This window comes from Bos indicus, chromosome 6 (genome assembly GCF_029378745.1).
Source record: "Bos indicus isolate NIAB-ARS_2022 breed Sahiwal x Tharparkar chromosome 6, NIAB-ARS_B.indTharparkar_mat_pri_1.0, whole genome shotgun sequence".
NCBI lineage: Eukaryota > Metazoa > Chordata > Mammalia > Artiodactyla > Bovidae > Bos > Bos indicus.
This window is the reverse complement of record NC_091765.1, coordinates 82855240-82871201: the sequence shown is the minus strand read 5'-3', so window position 1 is coordinate 82871201 and position 15962 is coordinate 82855240. Positions and strand designations below refer to the sequence as shown.

The window sequence follows — 15962 nt, the reverse complement described above, 5'->3', positions numbered from 1 at the left end:
GCTGAAGCTCTAATAATTTGGCCAACTGATAGGAAGAGCTGACTCATTGGAAAAGACCCTGATCCTAGGAAAGAAAGAAGGCAGGAGGAGAAAGGGGCAACAGAGGATAAGATGCTTGGATGGCATCGCTGACTTGATGGACATGAGTTTGAGCAAGCTCCAGGAATTGATGATAGACATGAAGCCTGGCCTGCTGCAGTCCATGGGGTCACAAAGAGTCAGGCACAACTGAGCAACTGACTGAACTGAAATGAATATGGGTAAAAGTTAAGAAATATTTTTCATTTCTGAGATGATATTTTTGCAATTATAATATTTGTTAGATTATTTAAGTGGTGTTCAATAAATATAAGTCCCCTTTTAGATGACTTTGGAATAACTGTATGATGGGGCTCCAACAGACCTTTCTATTAAATCCTCACTAAGAGTTTGGGTGAACTCTGGGAGTTGGTGATGGACAGGAAGGTCTGGTGTGCTGCAGTCCATGGGGTCACAAAGAGTCGGACACAACTGAGAGACTGAACTGAACTGAACTGAATTGCCTTAAAGAAGCATCTAAACAACAAACAATAAAGACAGCTGACAATCTGTAGTTATATTCAGATCAGATCAGATCAGATCAGTCGCTCAGTCATGTCCGACTCTTTGGAACCCCATGAATCGCAGCACGCCAGGCCTCCCTGTCCATCACCAACTCCCGGAGTTCACTCAGACTCACGTCCATTGAGTCAGTGATGCCATCCAGCCATCTCATCCTCTGTCGTCCCCTTCTCCTCCTGCCCCCAATCCCTCTCAGCATCAGAATCTTTTCCAATGAGTCAAATTTTTGCATGAGGTGGCCAAAGTACTGGAGTTTCAGCTTTAGGATCATTCCTTCCAAAGAACTCCCAGGGCTGATCTCCTTCAGAATGGCCTGGTTGGATCTCCTTGCAGTCCAAGGGACTCTCAAGAGTCTTCTCCAACACCACAGTTCAAAAGCATCAATTCTTCGGCGCTCAGCCTTCTTCACAGTCCAACTCTCACATCCATACATGACCACAGGAAAAACCATAGCCTTGACTAGACGGACCTTTGTTGGCAAAGTAATGTCTCTGCTTTTCAATATGCTATCTAGGTTGGTCATAACTTTCCTTCCAAGGAGTAAGCGTCTTTTAATTTCATGGCTGCAGTCTTCATATGCAGTGATTTTGGAGCCCAGAAAAATAAAGTCTGACACTGTTTCCACTGTTTCTCAACTATTTCCCATGAAGTGATGGGACCAGATGCCATGATCTTCGTTTTCTGAATGTTGAGCTTTAAGCCAACTTTTTCACTCTCCACTTTCACTTTCATCAAGAGGCTTTTTAGTTCCTCTTCACTTTCTGCCATAAGGGTGGTGTCATCTGCATATCTGAGCTTATTGATATTTCTCCCGGCAATCTTGATTCCAGCTTGTGTTTCTTCCAGTCCAGCATTTCTCATGATGTACTCTGCATATAAGTTAAATAAGCAGGGTGACAATATACTCCTTAAACTTTCCTTTTTCCTATTATTCATAACTTTAACTTGAATGCTCAATTTTCATGATTATTTACCCAGTCTCCCAATCAGAATTAGTATTACCCCAATAGGATATTTCTTATTATAGTATATTATAATATCTCTTGTCCTGAGTTACATCCACCTGTGAATCTTCTATACTATATGAGCTGATTGTACATTTTGTCCTCTGTCTCACTCCCATCCCTTCATTCTGGTACCTGACATAGTAGCTTATAAATAGATGTTTTCTAAAGAAATGTGATTGTGTCAAGTGTATCATAGGAAACATCTCATAAGAAGGAGGTTGACCAAATTGGATAGTATCTTTGAGTTCTTATTAAATTTGTTAGTTTTGTAAAAGTGCAGATTAAACATTACAAAAATATTTAAAATCATTCCATATACATCTTTATTTCCATAAATATCATTCAGGCTCCTCTGAAACAAGGCACCAATGGACCTCATTACTAGGATAAAGAAAAATACAATTTCAGCATAATCTCTCAGGGTAATGAAATCAAAGAGAAAGCATGGGGTCTGAACACTGAGATTATGATTATGGCTCTGACATAAGTGATCTTTGTGAACTTCACCAGGTCACTAACCCTCTCTTGGTTTGTGTTTCTTCTTTAGTACAATTATGACAGTGCATGAGGCCACCTGCCTAAAGTCTTTTCATGTTTTAAGTTGGCAATTTTAATTATGAGTTCAGTTCAGTTACTCAGTTCTGTCTGACTGTTTGCAACCCCCTGGACTGCAGCACACCAGGCCTCCCTGTCCCATCACCAACTCCCAGAGTTCACCCAAACTCATGTCCACTGAGTCGGTGATGCCATCCAACCATCTCATCCTCTTTTGTCCCCTTCGCCTCTCACCTTCAATCTTTCCCAGCATCAGGGTCCTTTCAAATCAGGCAGCTCTTTGCATCAGGTGGCCAAAGTATTGGAGTTTCAGCTTCAACATCAGTCCTTCCAATGAACATTCAGGACTGATTTCATTTATGACGGACTCGTTGGATCTCCTTGTAGTCCAAGGGACTCTCAAGAGTCTTATCCAACACCACAATTCAAAAGCATCAATTCTTAGGCACTCAGCTTTCTTTATAGTCCAACTCTCACATCCATGCATGACTACTGGAAACACCATAGCCTTGATTCAATGGACTTTTGTTGACAAAGTAATGTCTCTGCTTTTTAATATACTATCTAGGTTGGTCATAGCTTTTCTTCCAAGGGGTAAGTGTCTTTATTTCATGGCTGCAGTTACCATCTGCAGTGATTTTGGAGCCCCCCCAAAATAAATTCCGCCACTGTTTGCACTGTTTCTATATTTGACATAAAGTGATGGGACCAAATGCCATGATCTTAGTTTTCTGAATGTTGAGTTTTAAGACAACTTTTTCACTCTCCTCTTTCACTTTCATCAAGAGACTCTCTAGTTCTTCATATCTTTCTGCCATAAGGGTGGTGTCATCTGCATATCTGAGGTTATTGATATTTCCCCCAGAAATTTTGACTCCAGCTTGTGCTTGCTTTATCCAGCCCAACATTTCTCATGATATACTCTGCATATAAGTTAAATAAGCAGGGTGACAATATACAGCCTTGATGTACTCTTTTCCTCTTTGGAACCAGTCTATTGTTCCATGTCCAGTTCTAACTGTTGCTTCCTGACCTGCAACAGCTTTCTCAAGTGGCAGGTCAGGTGGTCTGGTATTCCCATCCCTTTCAGAATTTTCCACAGTTTATGGTGATCCACACAGTCAATAAAGCAGAAATTGATGTTTTTCTGGAACTCTTCTGCTTTTTCGGTGATCCAGTGGATGTTGGCAATTTGATTTCTGGTTCCTCTGCCTTTTCTAAACCCAGCTTGAACATCTGGAAGTTCATGGGTCACATATTGCTGAAGCCTGGCTTGGAGAATTTTGAGTATTACTTTGCTAGTGTGTGAGATGAGTGCAATTGTGTGGAAGTTTGAGCATTCTTTAGCATTGCCTTTCTCAGGGATTAGAATTAAAACTGCCCTTTCCCAGTCCTGTGGCCACTGCCGAGTTTTCCAAATTTGCTGGCATATTGAGTGCAACACTTTCACAACATCATCTTTTAGGATGTGAAATAGCTCAACTGGAATTCCATGATCTCCACTAGCTTTGTTCATAGTGATGCTTCCTAAGGCCCACTTGGCTTCACATTCTAGGATTTCTGGCTTAGGTGAGTGATCAGATCATCATGATTATCTGGATCATGAAGATCTGTTTTGTACAGTTTCTGTTTATTCTTGCCACCTCTTCTTAATATATTCTGCTTCTTAGGTCCATACCATTTCTGTCCTTTATTGAGTAAAGGACCAAAAACGTTATGAGTAAAAAGTACCAAAAACATTGGAATTTTATATTTTTATTGAAGCATATTTGATTTACAATATCTTGTTATTTTCATGTATACAGCAAAGTGATTCTCTTTACATGTTATACATACATATATGCATGTATGATTTTTAGATTCTTTCCATTTTGTTATTATAAGACATTGAATATACACACTGCTGTATATGAAATAGATGAACAAGGAAGATCTCTTATATAAAATAGGGAACTATACTCATAAAAACCTAAATTGTAACACATGAAAAAAGCTGCAAGTCAAAAACCCTAGCAACTGAAAATTCTGTGGAAATATATAAAATTAAATGACCACATATTCCATTCTCTCTCTCTCTCTCTCTCTTTTTTAATAAATCCTCACTAGTACTTCTCTCCTGGTGTTCCCTATGGTTTAGCATTTTACCTGGGTTTGTTTTAATGAGATATATTGGTAAGAGAGAAGTCAGAATGGCTGTGGTAGATCTCCATTACAGCATCTGCCATGGTCTCATCTGGTAGCATGTGTGATGCCTGTGCTCTGTACAAAGATTTTACTTTTATCACATGGATAAACATGAAAGAGGACCAACAATAATCTTTTCACCCAAGAGTCCCAGAGGCAAGGTAATTGAAGGTACCAATTGAGGTAATTGTCTCTCTGTCAAGACAAACAGTGCAGGGGCTCACCTTTAAAATAAGCACTTTCTGGTTAATGTGGCTGGTATTGGCTAGCAGTAGGACATCACATCCCCTGTCAGCCTCTTAAAGTAAAAACTGGCTGTGTTATCTAAGGCCTGCAAGATACACAAGCCATTTGGCTACTTCTTGGCAGGGTCAGTGGAAACACAGACAACTGTATTAGGTGTATAAAATATGTCAGTGAAATAGAGGTTAAGCAGTCTTGCCTCAGAATATAGATTCTGAATGCTTTTGTTACAGTGCTTTTACCAATTTTTATGTGGTGAAAATCTCAATTCTGTCCACTTTCTTGTTTGATGGTACTATATTGTTGATTTTATTTTAATTTTTGACTTTACTTTAGGGTAGATTTAGGTCTACAAAAAACTTACAAATGTAGTTTAGATAGTTTGCAGATGCACAAACCTGATTCCCTCTATTAGCACTATTATTAACATCTTCATCTTACATTCATAGGAGACATTTGTCACAATTGATGAGCCAATATTGACATTATTTTTGGCTAATATCCATACTTTCAGGTTTTCTTAGTTTTAAAATGATGTTGTTTTTTTCTGTTCCAAGATTCTATCAAGGATACCATTGCCGGCGTCCAGCCCTGGCTGATCCAGGGTATTTGAAGTGGGGATGGCGTCGGCGAGGATCAGGATACAATAGCTTCAATTAGATATTAATTAGAGATGTAAAGAATAATAGAATGAGGATAGCTCAGTAGGAAAATTCAGTGGAGAAAAGAGGCTGAGTAGCTTGGTTTATGCGGGAGACCAATAAAACTTCAAGACAAGAAGTTTGCACCATTTATGTAGGCCACAGGCGTCCTTCCATTCTCCCGAAGGAGAGGAGACACTGAGGCCTCCCCGGTCGGATCTTAGAAGCCCAGGCATAATTAGTAAGCATGGCGGGTTCTGCGCTACAGATGGAGACTCAGCCAGAGTGAGAGAGAGAGCGACATGGGGAGACCAGTATTTCAAGAAACTGATTCCAATTCTTTATTTTCCATGGTTGACTTTTATACACTGAGATGTTATACAAAAGTCACGCGGGGTCAGCAGTCCTGACTTTTATCAAAGTCAGGTGCTTCATACAAATATATACAGAGGTCTTAGGGGTGTTACATCATCTTCTGGCCAGGGGGCCTGCTGACAATTTATGACCCTCTCCTTGTGACAGTAGTCAGTCAACCAGGACACTTATTTCTCCAGGGGTGATTATTTTTGAAACAGACACCACCCAAATAAAGTTACATTCCTATAGGGTGAGGGTGTAGTGGGTTTTAATTAAGGAAAGACTTTACTTAGCCTAAGGTCTAACGTGATTAATATCAACGGTTAATACTTATTTCTTCTATATATTCATTAATGTGTGTAAGGGCAGGGGATATGGAGACTTAGCAACAAACATTGGCTCAACAAATGAAAAACCCTTCACCAATACAATTTCTAATCAGCCCATTATGCTTATACTAATAGTTTTCTAACTTTTCTAAGGAACCTGTTTTTAGAAGGTTTAAAGCATCTCGTGCCTCTCACGGTTGGGAGGCTGTGAGCAATCACATGTGGCCGGACAAGCCTGTCAGGCAGGCTAGAGAACCTTCAGAGGAGTTTGTAGGTTAAAACACTCTTGTCATGCCCAGGAGTTTTTATTAACTGGAGCTCTAGGTTAACTCCTTCTCTGAAAGAGGTGGTGGGGGACAGCCCCCCGTAAAGTCAGAGGTGTAGGTGGGAGCACAAAGTAGTAAAGCAGGCAGGCTCTGGTTATGGGGGTAGATGCTTGAGGATTTCCAGGGGGACTCCTGAGGCTTGATCCCACCTTTGTGTATGTTGAGCCTCCTTCCTCATGACCTTTGCCACTGGCGGAGTGCCTCACTCTGGCCCCCAACATCTCCCCCTTTTTTATTTCTTAAAACAACCAGATGCAGCTCAGTCATGAGCTTCCGAATGCTCTGCCGAAGAATCCTGATAATACAAAGAAGTATGATTATGAGAAGTAGGATTAGAGCACCAACGACAGCATAGCTAGGAATATTAGACAGAATATTTTTTCCAGAAATAAAGTTAGAGAAGGTATGAAAAAAGTTATTAGCTGCTCCAGTGGCGGTAAAATCCAGTCGAGAGTGTTCCAAGGTCTGTATTTGATTATGAAGTTTCCCTAAGTCCGGGCCAATATCAGAACTATTCCAAACACCTGAGATATGATTTTTAATCTTTTCCCATTCATAATCTGTCTCGTTTACCTTCAAAGATGTCACGCATATCCACCTGTAATCAGCGTGGCATGTCAAATCCATCTTCATCTTTAAAGTCTGTAACTCAGTCCCAGTATGCATAATTGCTTCTTCTAAGGCATCTACTCTCATCTCTAATTTCCTATCTATAGCTTCCTGAGTTGCTAGAGTTAAAGAAACATTTTTAGACATGGTATCAACATATTGGGCAGTATGCACTTGTTGAGTCAATGATATTGCTGCCGCAGTAACAGAACTAATTGCTGCTATTAAAGCTGATATTCCTAAAATAAGTAAGCCCACAAACCATCACGATCACATTAAATCCTGTAGTTGTTGTAACACAGCAAGACCATAATTGTCATACGAGTGGGAGGTCACCATCACGGGTATCAGGAGATAGTGTGGGCGTCACAACACCACAAAAGAGCAAACATTATATTGAGGGGTCAAACAGGATGAAAGCATACATTGTTCACAAGTTACCACGTTAGGTCCACCTGAATAATTCATGCATACATTAAGTTTGTTGGAATCATTAGTAAAAGAAAACATAAGGCGAGAGTAAACAAGCTAAAACAGAATAAGTGGAATAGTTATCTGGGCGAGATACAGAAATGGGGGCAGTAGCAGCAAGGGCTCTCCAAATCTCAGGTTGCCAATAGGTTTTGCTTTTAACTGTATAAGACAGCATAGAAGGAACAAATTGGTTAATATGCCATTTAGTGGCTTGCGTAGGCCAAGGAAGAGGAATCCTATTCCAATTCTCAAATCTGCCTTTAAATGTTATCTTGACCAATGGATCCTCACCCAGATTCGGGTTGCTCCAGTCCTGAATAGTATAATTCCCACCGCCTGGTATCCTATAATCAATCCTTGAACTATAAGTACAAGTTGTCCAAGTCGGATACCTAGTACGGCCATCTATGGTCTTCCACACTTCATCTGAAGGAGCAACCTTATAACACTTTGGATAACCGGGAGGGGGTGTAAAGCGCAGGGTCACATAAGGGTCATGGATCCTGGGCAAGCGGGCCACTAATACCCAAACTACCCGATGACGTAAAGACTGGGAATCTATTTTTGAGGAATCTGTTATAATTATTTTTGTAGAGGCCCCAATGCACCCTTCTTTAGTGGGTGTAATAAAACTCTTTGGATTATTGGGGAAGTTAAAGCAAACAGGAAGATCGTCTATTAATCCCCTGAAGGTATAATTAAAATTAATAGGATATTTATCTTTAGTGGAAGAAGTATAGAATCCTCCCAAAAGCTGAGGTTGGTCTGGGTTGACCCGTATAGGCTCATTATTCCAGGAAACAACCTGGAAAGTTGAAGCATCTGGGAGATATGCCCAATACTTAGCTGGAATAGGAGAGGCACTTACCTGGCAGGAAAGCAAGGCAAGCATGGCAATAAACATTTTCTCAGGAGAAGCTGGAGATCCCTGCGAGGAAGTCATTCCTCGTGCCTGGTGACAGAGTTTTTATTTGTCCCAAGTGGGTATGGGGGCATTCCAGGTCGCCTGAGTTAGGCGGCCTGGGATTTTCTGTGGCGCAGGGAATCAGGGGGAGTAGTGTCCCGTATGTGAGGCTGAGACATCTGTTTGGTGGGTGGATCTGTTCCTTGCTCATCCGAGGTCCCTGAAGTCAATTGTCTCGATGTCCGTGGTGTCTCCCGTATTGGCGGGGGAAGCGGAGGCAGAGGGGGCCCCTTCCTCTTGCGAGGTCGCGGCAGCCGTGGAGTCTGGTATCCAAGGGGCTGAGACAATTGTAGTAAGCAGGCAGGCTCTGGTTATGGGGGTAGATGCTCGAGGATTTCCAGGGGGACACCTGAGGCTCGATCCCACCTTTGCGTATGTCGAGCCTCCTTCCTCATGACCTTTGCCATGGGCGGAGTGCCTCACTCTTGCCCCCAACATACCATAATACATTTAATCATCTTATCTTCTTAGACTTTCCTTAGCTGGGACATTTTCTAAGATACTTTCTCTGTTGATGGTCTAGTAAGTTTTACAGGAGTGCATGTGTGTGCTCAGTCATGTCTGACTCTTTGGGACCCTATGAACCATAGCCCACCAGGCTCCTCTATCCATGGAATTTTCCAGGCAAGAATACTAGAGTGGGTTGCCATTACCTACTCCAGGGGATCTTCCCAACTCAGGGATCAAACCCTCATTTCTTGTATCTCCTGTATTGGCAGGCAGATTCTTTACCCCTGGATTAATGATACTCTGTATTATGTTCCTTAAGTAGGAATTGTATGACTTTTTCTCGTGATTAGGTTGGGCACATGGGTTTGTGAGAAGAAGACTATAAAGTGCCATTTTCATAACATACCAAAAGTGTGTACTATCAACATGATTCTTCTCTTTAAAATTAATCATGATCATGAAAGACCTGATACCAGATTTTTCCACTGCAAAGTTTTCTAGAATTTTTAAGGTTTTTTACATAGATCATCATGTAATTTACAAATAAGACAGTATTATTTTTTTCTTTCCAATTTATATAGCATTCACTTTCTTTCCTTGTTGCAGTATGAAAGGACTTCTGATATGATGTTGAAAGAAAGTAGTGGGAGAGGACATCCTTGGCTTGTTCTCAATCCAAGAGAAAAAGTGAGTCTCATTATTTTTTTAAAATAGTCATTTTGGTTTTATGTTTATTAATTTATTTGCTGTGTCAGGTCTTAGTTATGGCACACAGGCTTCTCTCCAGTTGTGATGCTTGGGCTCGGTAGTTATGAATTGGGTTTAGTTGCCCTATCAGAGACTGGGGATTAAACTGGTGCCCCCTGCATTGCAGCTAGATTCTTAAATACTGGGCCACCAGGGAAGTCCCTGAGTCTATCATTATTAAGTATGACTTTATCTGAAGATCTTGTGATGGCATTCTTTAGCAAGTTGAGAAAGTACTCTTTAATTTCTGGTTTGATGAATTTTTTATCATAAAAAGGAGAGTGCTGTTAAATGCTTTTTACTCTATCAGTTGATGTGATCGTGTATTTTTGTTTGTTTTTATTCTTTACCCCGTTGGCAAGGTTTTGTTGCATTAATTTGTTTTTGAATATTGAATCAGACTTGTTTACTTGGGAAAATCTCACTTGGTACTTGATCATAGTGTATATAATTCCTTTTACACATTGCTTGATTTGCCTTGCTAATATTTGTTGAGGATTTTTACTTCTGTGTTCACGAGAATTATCAGTCTGTAGTTTTTCTTTCCTGTAACATATTTATCTGACTTTTAAAATGGTTATTTTAATTAATTTATCTTTTTGGCTACACCAGGTTTTAGTTGTGTTATGTGAACTCTTAGTTGTGGCATGTGGGATCTAGTTCCTGACCAGGGATGGAACTCAGGCCCCCTGCATTGGGAACACAGAGTCTTAACCACTGGACCACCAGGGAAGTCCCATATTTATCTGATTTTGATACTGGGGTAATGCTTCATAAAAAAGTTAGGAAGTTTTTCTTTTGCTTCTGTTTCTAGGAAAAAACTGCAGAATTGGATTTTTAAATTTTTTTTATTTTTTTAAGTTTGGTAGAAATCACCAGCAAAACCATTCAGGCTCTTTTTTTTTTTTTTTAAGTTATTAACTATTGTTTCTGTTTTTAAAATAGATATAGGCATGCTTAAATACTCCTTTTCAGGGAGCATTTTTGTCTTGCTACTCTTTCAGCTGTAACCTTAACTGTTACTAGTCTTATTGGTATGTTGGTGAAGTATAAAGAAGATAGTGTTCTATATTCTTCTGATTAAATCTCAGTGTTTTCTTGGGCTTATATACCTTGGCTGTGACCATCAGTAGTGTTTCCCTCCATCTCTTTGGTGGAATAAGAAGACACAAGGGGATGGGAACTAACTTCCCAGAGCTCCACTTGGAATTTGTGTATTAGATGGGGAAAAAAATTGAACAGTTACTAACTAAATTTGTATTTCAAGGTTCTGATCAACTGATGTAGAACTGGTATCATGTAAAAATCTATGATGTTTTTTATCTGCTAATGGAGTCACTAAATTAACACTTACTATATCATTTGAAATAAAAATATGTGAAATTAATTGAGACATTTACAATCTAAATAAAAATAATTTATCCAATGATATAAAAACATACTTTTTACAGGGGTATTATTAAATAGCTTTTATTAAACCAAAATCTTATGAATTAAGATGACCTGTGATTTTGCAGCACCTAATGATGATTTAATACTAACTGTACCATAAACAAAGATAAGTTTTTGGAGATTTTCATTCATAAAATTATATATCAAAGGAATGTACTTTGAGTGGAGACAGAATACAGTACGTGCATTAATATATGAGATTAAATATTTTAATATATTTGCTTAAATTTAATTAGACTTAGAAAAACCCTTCATTTAACTTAGTTTGCTTTGAGCTTATCTGGTATGTTAGCTCTTAGAAAAGCAATATTTTTCAATTAAAAATGTTGTGATCTACAGAGAAGTGTTAATTGAAGACATGAACTTTGGGTTACCCATTAAATTGCAACTTTGAAGTAGATTGTAGGCATATATGTTTTGAAAAAGACCATAAAAACATATTTATGGTCTCGTATAAAAACCTCGTATATTTTTCAGAAACATTTTTTTTTTCTGAAACTGACATGATATTAGTGACAACTGTGACTAAGAAACTGATTGCAGTATGTGACTATGTAACCATAATATTTTGGGTCTATATTATTTTTAAATGTTCTAAAATTTGTAAAAAAGATTTTAGACATTTTTTTTCATGTGCATGGACTTATCTTTAGAAGGAATTTTAATTTTGAAATTAGATTTTGAATAGTGCTATTTCAGAGATTATCAATATAATCAATTAATCAAGTAAATAGATATTTAGAAAATGGATGCAATTTTTGGTCTTTTTATTGCTCTTCTTTCTGTTAAAAGTTCAGGGAAAAAATAAGTCAAACCAATGAACCACTGAAATAGCAACTACAAGTTTATTGTGAACACATCAAAAATAGTTTTGCAAACCAAAGCACTCAAACCAAACATGGAATGAAGCCCAGAGATATTTTGTTATACAGCAGTTTATGTAGTATGGAAGCAGTGACTATTCTTCACAGTGATTGCATATCATGCTAGAATTTCCTTAAATGAAAGGACATTGGTTAGTGGTTATCTCATATCAACCCTGAGGGATAATTTAAGTTTCACTTATAATTTTCAGAGTCATAAGCAAGAAGTCACCTAGGTCAACTTAGCCTTACTTGTCTTTCAAAATAAACTAAATTAAGCTTTGCTTGTATGACTAAACTAGTTTTGTCTTAGGGAATTTTCAAGTCTAGTTTCCATTTGTGTTTGATTTTAACACCACTATCTGAAGCGTTTGTACAATAAATTATGCTATTACCCTATTTATTGAATACATATAAAAAGAAGTTTTAAAAGTGGTATCTAAAATGTATTTAAAATGTTCTGTTGGGATCTAATATTTAAGATGTAAAACTATTAGAAAAAAAAGATTTCATGGTAATTTTTGTCTAATTAAAATTAAACCTCCCAATATTCAATGCACATCCTCTTCAGCTTAATACAGTTTTATTTATAAGCTTTCTAGGCCACCAAATACAAAAGCTATTACTATATTCTCTCTGAATTTGTCTATATCAACAAAGTATGCAACAGCAAACCAAGATTCAGGTCTTTGTAGCAAAAATAAAAATAAAACAGAAAGCACCATATGTTTAAAATAACCAATATTTATTTTACAATCTGAGCTCTATTCTAGATATAAATTATGATCACATTGTAAGAATAACTTGCACTTCAATTATTGGAAGTAAGTGTTTTATATAAACAAACAAAGTAATTCATTGGACTTTTAAAACTATTCATCTGAAAGATTTAAAACTGTGTCTTTATAAAAAATACAATTTTCCACACCAAAGAGATTAATATGATTACAGGGTTGGTGATTCAACACTAAAGTACAAAGAATTTCCAGCCTATCTTTGCACTCATAAACCAAAAGAAGAGACACAAAGTTAGACAGACTTTGTTCTGCTGCACCCTGCTTGTTTGCAAAGCCAGACATTCAAACATCCAAACTTTTGGGTGCCTTGTAAATATTAAAGTGGAAGAATTATTGGCAGAGGCCAAAGGCACTGAAGATGTGAAAACTGAAGTGCACCATCCATTTGAAATGCAATGAATAATGTGCAGCCTGCTGATGGTGATGGATGGTGATGGCTCCTCAGTCAGCACTAGCCACTTGGCTGAAAGGCAAATTGGGAATGCGAGGAAAACTCAAAGCTGGGCAGGCCATCAAAATAAATAAGTAAAAAGAAAGGACACTAAAAGGCAATGGATTGTTAGGATGAAGGCTTGTAATAAATGATGATGTCAGTGATAAATTAAGGTTGCTTATGTCATGGTTAGAATTTTGGGGAGGAAAACAGATTGGAAAACTTAGCACTATCAGCTACTAGAAACTAGCTGTCAGACTGCTGAGTTTTAAAATGTAACTTTATGTCAGAAATGCAAAGTTAAGATTTAGGTGATACCAGAGGATATAGATCAATATCTGTTTTCATTTATTCTTCACATACCTGTGGAGGTTGATTACAAAAAGAAAGATAAATATTGAAGAGAATTAGGATGAGCATGGGAAATGGATGACATATGTGAAGGGGATTAAGAGGAACATAATTCCAGCTATAAAATAAACAGGTCATAGGGAAATAATGTACACATAGGAATTATAGTCAATAATATTGTAAAAACTGTGTGGTGGCAACTGGTAACTGGACTTCCATATAATGCATGTGTACACATATATAGAATCACTGTATTTTACACCTGAACTAATATGTCATATTTATAGCTCAAAATATTAAAAATGCATTTTGAACTTCCTCTAGAGAAATTTAATGGCACATGTATTACAGTTACCAAACTTATATAGCCCAATCTCCTCCTAAAGTAGGTTTATGATCCCCTAGAGGGTATTTGGTTTCATTTATTCATTTATATGCAGAGTACATCATGAGAAACACTGGGCTGGAGGAAGCACAAACTGGAATCAAGATTGCCAGGAGAATTACCAATAACCTCAGATATGCAGATGATACAACCCTTATGGCAGAAAGTGAAGAGGAATTAAAGAGCCTCTTGATGAAAGTGAAAGAGGAGAGTGAAAAAGTTGGCTTAAAACTCAACATTCAGAAAACTAAGATCATGGTATCTGGACCCATCATTTCATGGCAATGACATAGGGAAACGGTGGAAACAGTGTCAGACTTTATTTTTTGGGCTCCAGAATCACAGCAGATTGTGACCGCAGCCATGAAATTAAGAGACGCTTACTCCTTGGAAGGAAAGTTATGGCCAACCTAGACAGCATATTAAAAAGCAGAGATATTACTTTGCCAACAAAGATCCATCTAGTCAAGGTTATTGTTTTTCCAGTGGTCATGTATGGATGTGAGAGTTGGACTGTAAAGAAAGCTGAGTGCTGAAGAATTGATGCATTTGAACTGTGGTGTTGGAAAAGACTCTTGAGGGTCCCTTGGACTGCAAGGAGATACATCCAGTCCATCCTGAATGAAATCAATCCTGAATATTCATTGGAAGGACTGATGTTGAAACTGAAACTCCAATACCTTGGCCACCTGATGCAAAGAGCTGACTCATTTGAAAAGACCTTGATGCTGGAAAAGATTGAGGGCAGGAGGAGAAAGGGACGATAGAGGATAAGATGGTTGGATGGTATCACTGACTCGATTGACGTGGGTTTTGGTGGACTCTGGGAGTTGGTGATAGACAGGGAGGCCTGGTGTGTTGTGATTCATGGGGTCGCAAAGAGTCGGACATGACTGAGCGACTGAACTGAACTGAACATTCATTTACGTGGGTCAGTAGGTCAGTTGATGAGTCTACTACTTGCTAAATGCTGCATGTGTGTAGCTGTGGACTGGGCTTTGTGTTAGGTGCTGGCGAAAAAATCAAAGTCCTTGCCTTAAGAAAGCTTTCCAACAAACGGGGTGAAAAAAGTTTTTATTTCATATTTCAGCAATGAACTTTAGTGTTTTACCAGAATTCAACTAATGTGACTAAGAGAAGGTAATGGCAACCCACTCCAGTACTCTTGCCTAGAAAATCCCATGGACGGAGGAGCCTGGTAGGCTGCAGTCTATGGGGTCGCTAAGAGTCAGACAAGATTGAGCGACTTCACTTTCACTTTTCACTTTCATGCATTGGAGAAGGAAATGGCAACCCACTCCAGTGTTCTTGCCTGGAGGATCCCAGGCACGGAGGAGCCTGGTGGGTTGCCGTCTTTGGGGTTGCACAGAGTCAGACTTGACTGAAGCGACTTAACAGCAGCATATGGTGAATTTTGTGTTTGAAATGCCCTCCTAGACAAATGAGTACCTGGAAGCCAATGATCTGAATGGGAGTAGGGGAACTGAAAACATTGGATCTGTTACTTGGGCAGGATTTAAAAATCCTCAGTTTGTATATCCTCGAGAAAAACTCAAAGGCAAGGTCATACAAATCAAAGCTAAACAAAAAATCTAAGGGAAATCTCATATGAGGAAAAAAAAAAAAAAAACAATGAGAACAAAGCAACAGGGAAAAAAAAAAAAAAAATAGAAACCAGAACAGAACAAATTTGGTATAGGGTAGAAGACAGTCTAGGCCAAAAACTTTTAAGAAGCTAGAACATAACACTGGAGTCTTGTCTTATGCTTACAGCCTCACCAATAGTTGTGAAAAGATCTTTGAAGGGTACCAAGTAGGCTCAGATGAGTATATTATGTATCTCATCAATATAATAGGTGAGAATCTATGAGATAAGATTTAAATAAATTTAATTAAATTCATAAATTTCTTAAATAAAATAATCAAAGCCTAAAAATATTCAGCATTGAGAATATTTTGTTCCATCAGAGTTAACAGGAATAACATATGATAAATATATTGATTTCTACTTAAAGTTTTTATTTTATCTTGAATTAATTTTCCATCTAACATGTTGTTTGTCCAGCCCTGTTCATCCTTTTATCCATGTGCTCATTTTGGACCAATAAAAGAACCAAGCCTACTCTATATTACAAATCTCTGCTGTTTAGATGAAGCCTGGAATGTTTCTGCTACTGAATGATCCAGTGTCCCTG

General features: G+C 38.3%; 1 pseudogene; it reads right to left on the bottom strand.

Moving 5' to 3' along the window:
- Positions 1 to 4701: 4701 nt before the first annotated feature.
- LOC139183493 (endogenous retrovirus group K member 6 Env polyprotein-like) overlaps positions 4702 to 15962 on the bottom strand; it is a 44639-nt pseudogene continuing 33378 nt past the window's right edge.